Source organism: Chiloscyllium plagiosum, chromosome 39 (genome assembly GCF_004010195.1).
Source record: "Chiloscyllium plagiosum isolate BGI_BamShark_2017 chromosome 39, ASM401019v2, whole genome shotgun sequence".
NCBI classification, from domain to species: domain Eukaryota; kingdom Metazoa; phylum Chordata; class Chondrichthyes; order Orectolobiformes; family Hemiscylliidae; genus Chiloscyllium; species Chiloscyllium plagiosum.
In genome coordinates, this window is record NC_057748.1 from 27,658,863 (window position 1) to 27,663,870 (window position 5,008).

At 42.4% G+C, this 5,008-nt stretch overlaps 1 long non-coding RNA gene across 1 annotated transcript; it reads left to right on the plus strand.

Annotated features, from left to right (window-relative positions):
• The first annotated feature begins 903 nt into the window (after positions 1 to 903).
• LOC122541994 lies at positions 904 to 3,782 on the plus strand. Its single transcript, XR_006309738.1, has 3 exons — positions 904 to 986; positions 2,041 to 2,127; positions 3,163 to 3,782. It is a non-coding gene; the product is annotated as an uncharacterized LOC122541994 (long non-coding RNA).
• Positions 3,783 to 5,008: the final 1,226 nt, after the last annotated feature.

Below are 5,008 nucleotides of genomic sequence, written 5' to 3' on the forward strand. Positions count from 1 at the left end.
AGATGGGCAATTAGAGAAAAAGTGGTGTGGGGGTGGTTCAAGAGTTATCAGACGTACTTGGTACCAAAATCCAAGAGTCTGCACTCAACAGTACATCCTTTACCTTCATCCAAAACACAGGATCCTGACCCAACTCATTAAACGTGTCCAAAACACATACCAGACCATCCAACGTCAGATGTATGAATTGCACAAGTAGTTACTTTAGGGTCATCAATGGAGCTTGGAATGTGTTTGACTTTTAGATACTTTGGCTGTTCTTGTCCTCAATCAGATACCGTGTCCGACCCAGTCTCCGCTGGTCAGACCGCCCGATTGAAGTGTGCGATGTAGAACGATAATGTGGGCAGCTATTATGTGCACTGGTACTGACAGAGTCCCGGAGGAGCCCCGGGGTGGGCAATCGTGCATTATATCAATGATACAATATCTGGGGTGACGGCTTCACTGATCGTTTCCAACCTTCTCGAGACTCCTCCAGTAGTAGTTTCATCCTAACCATCGGAAACCTGCTCTCTGATGACTCCACTGTCCATTGCTATCAGGTCTATAATAGCTCAGCTGGTTATCACAGTGACTCGGTCAATACAATAACTCAGGGCGCACAACCGCTCAAATTTACAACAGCGTCTGAAACATCATTGGTTGAGGAAATGTCATCACCTCCAACAACATCCTTCAGTGCAATTTCCTTCACAGCCCAGCTGAAATTTGAGGCATTAGAGTCTGGATCAAACCCTGTGTAGTGTTAACAGAGATGAGAGGGATTGCGAAATCTCTCTCCAGTCTGTGAATCGGTCCAACCCACACACCCTTCATTTCCACGAGAAAGGCTCAACGTGGAAAAGGACAGATTGCTAATATTTGTTTTCTTCTCCACCCCCCCCCCCCCCCTTCAGCCCTCGGTGTAGTTCATGATGAGCCACAGCATTGGAATGCCTCTCTGTGATTCATCTTCGGAGGTGGGATTGCTCTGACTGTTTGCAGTAAGTGATTCGGTTTTCTCTCTATTTTTCATTCAGCTTAGTTCAATTTTTATCCCTTCAGTGTCGATTCTGTTCTTGATATTTCGCCAATTCACCATTTAACACATTTAGCAACAAATTGAACTTTCACATAAAAGTCTGTATTATATAACAATTCACTCATTCACTTATTCACTCACTCATTCACTCACTCACTCAGAGAATCACAGAGGTTAAAGTATGGTTTATATCAATAAGTCTCTTACATAATCGCACAGGTCAGAGCATGAATAATGTGCTCGCATTCACACACACACACACGTCTAATAGATTATATCAATACACGTAATTCTCTCACACACATAGAGTTCGGTGCTCTTTTCGTAATCACAGTAACACACATATCAGAATATGATTTACAGCAATAAATTCTCTTCCTCTCCCTCTCTGTGACACACACTTGTCAATGTTACATTGATCATTCTCTTTCTCACAGAAGTATGCAGCGATCAGAGTTACTAGTAATTATTATTAAAATTTCTATGTCACTCACACACAGATCAGAGATTATATCAGTCATTCTCACAGACATACTGGTCAGCGTTCCATGAATAATTCACTCCTATGCAGACAGCCACGGGTCAGAACATTATTTATATTAAGCTATCTCTGTCTCTCTCTGTCGCCTTCTCTCTCTCACACGTACAGATGAAGACACACATACACAAGTCAGTGTGTTATTTATATCAATCACTTCTTCTCACAAACACACACGGGTTAGAGATTATATCAGTAATTCGGTCTCACACACAGGTCAGTGATATGTTAATAATTCCTTCGCTCAAAAATGCATACAGGTCAGAGATTCTAACAATAATTCCCTCACACACACGGGTCAGAGATTCGAGCAATAATTCTCTGTCACATATACAACTCAGAGTTCCCCTAATACTTCTCTCTGTCGTTAACACGTTAAATACACACGGGTCAGAGATTATAACAATAAATCCCTCACACGAACACGTCTGGATGTTATCTATATTTTAGTAATTCTGTCTCTCTCATACGCACATAGGTCAAAGCGTTATTTGCATTAATATTTCTCGCACACACGAACTCCGATAGATCTGAGATTATACCAATGATCATCGCACACGTCCAGGTTAGTGTAATATTGATAATTCTATTTCTTACAAACACGGACAGTTCAGAGATTATACGAATAATTCTCTGTTACACACACACCGGTCAGAGTTACGTTAATAGTTGTCTCACATAGTTAAAAATCACACAACACCAGGTTATAGTCCAACAGGTTTCATTGGAAGCACTAGCTTTCGGAGCCCTGCTCCTTCATCAGGTGGTTGTCTGATGAAGGAGCGTCGCTCCGAAAGCTGGTGTGTTTCCAATGAAACCTGTTGGACTATAACCTGGTGTTGTGTGATTTTAAACTTTGTATACCCCAGTCCAAAACTGGCATCTCCAAATCATGTCTCACATAGACACACAAAGGTCAGACTGTTACTTACATCAATCTTTCTCTCTCTTCCTCTCTCTCATACGTACAGGTCAAAGTTACACTAATGATCTGTCTCTTTCTCAGACACAGTCACACTGGTCAGGGTGTTTTATTTATGTTAATGATTGTCTCTCCCCATCTCTGTCTCTCGTCTTGCCTCTCTCCCACCTATCCCTACCCATCCAGCCACCACCACAACAGCAGAATGCTCAATGTGGTGATTCTCCCTCTCGCTCATACAAAACGCAGGCACAGCTCCGAGATTTAATCAAGAATTCTCTCTCACGCAAAGAGATCAGCGTGCGATTTGTATTAATAATTCTTTTGCTGTCTCTCTCTCTCTCACACACACACACACTCACAGAGGACGGCGTGTAATATATATATATATATATATATATATCAATCATTTTCTCAGTCATCCTTCAGAACGTAAAACATAGAAATAAATCTGTCTCCCGTTCTGTGTTTCTCAAATAAACACAGGTAAGAGTCTCAGACATTAATAATGCTGTCTCTCACGAATATGCACACATGAAGTCAAAGTAATATATATTAATAATTTGAAGTCTCAGTCCCTCGCACACATGGTTCACAGTCTTGCGTAATTTTCTCTCTCTCGGTCAGAGCGTTTTTATTAATACACTGAATCGTCTTTTGCTCTCTTTCCCCACACAGGCAGTGATGATCAGAAACCAATGTCCTTCCACTCCCTCCTCCGCCAGAACAAATAGACACGGGGTCAGCCACTCTGTCCTGTCTGGTGAGTCACTTTAAGCCGGGCTTTGCACAGGTCCTCTGGGGCATGGATGGGAAAGAGACAGGCAGCAAGGTGGCCACTAGTGCTGTGCCCCCGGACAGCGATCAAAGCTACAGCCTGAGCAGTTACCTGACAGTACTGGCCACTGACTGGAAGAAAGGCTCAAGATATTCCTGCAGTGTGGGGCACGGTTCACTGAACTCCCCTCTCCTCAACACCATCAGCTCCAGGGACTGTTAGCTCTAAGGTGTACAATGACCCAAATCAGTCACTATGCACGATGTGGCGTTTTGTTGTTTTAGTTTTGCAATGTAATTTCTACAACAATGTCATTATTTTGTGAATATTGAAGGGTATCAGGAGTGGGTGAAATGATTATTCCATTTGGTGAGTGGAGATTACCTGCTCCAATTGTCGCCAGCATTTTGTGTGCAAACTCTCGTTCTGGGTAGAATGGGGAGTGATCTCCACTTTTAGTCAATGACCATGCTGTATTTGTGAATTTTGGAAACACAGCTATGAATAAATATGAAATGGTACCACGAAATGACTGTTCCTCATTATTAAACATTAAAAGAGTCACTGAGGAGTTTGGCATTGGATACTGTCCACTTGTGACAATATTACACGGCATTATATCAGGTAATGGCATGGAATCGCACATCAATAATTTTAACCTTAACTACTCCATAATGGCGCGAGTCCCCCAATCTCTCCCTACTCCCTGTGAGAGTGATTCCCTATTCTTCCCCACTCCCTGTGGTAGCTAGTCTCTCAATCCTCCTGGCTGTAGAAGTTCCTCTTGGATTTCTGACTGAATTTATTGGGACTGGCCAACTTCGGTATTGTTTGCTGAAGAAACATAACATTCAACTCTACTGGCCTTTAGGAGTTTTAAAGCCTCAATCATGCAATGTTGCTCAACTCTTTATTTTCTAGAGATAAGTGCCCCTGGCTGGTCACTCTGTCCTGTATCTTGGCCTCTATATCTGAGGGCAGTCTAACTAACAAACATAGTTCGGGATTGCATTGTGTAAAACACATGTAAAACACATGTAAAACACATGTATCAGGGACAGCACGCTGTTGGGCAGAAACGAGAAACCTGCAGAAAAGTCTGTGTTGCCAGCCTGTTTCCCAGTACAGCTCTGTATGTGTTCACACTCATACTACACACACAAACAACACACACACGCACACACACACATAAATGCACTGGTCTCTTCACACCGACAACAGTGAGATTTGACCCAATCTCAACGTCTGTGTGATGGACAATGAGATTTCTCTGAGAGTGTGGGGTCTTTGTCCTGTCCCATATCTTCCAAAGTGAACTATCCTTACTTAATCAGGGAAACGTTTGTAAGAGATAGGCTAAGGTAGTCGGGGGAGACTTTCCCCCCAAAAAGAAGGTTGCGAATCGAATTTAGAAGGGGAGGGTAGTTGGAAATGGAGGGTTTTTTGACCCAGTGATGCATTGTAATCACGGATTCAACAGGAACTTTTAACAAGTGGGTGGAGCATAGAGTAGGGCTTTGGCAGAACGAAAGATGGGGGCATGCGGATTGTGGGTGAGCTAAGTTGCGACTTCAGTCATAGTCCCAGCTAACAGCAGGATGAAGATAAGAAATTCTGGCCGGGAATGTTGACACTTACTAAAACATTTAAAAAGGCTTTAAACATTCAAAAGCTTGAAGCTTCATTCCAAGCACAAACCACATCTACATATACATCCATAAAAAATATATTATATATATATATATA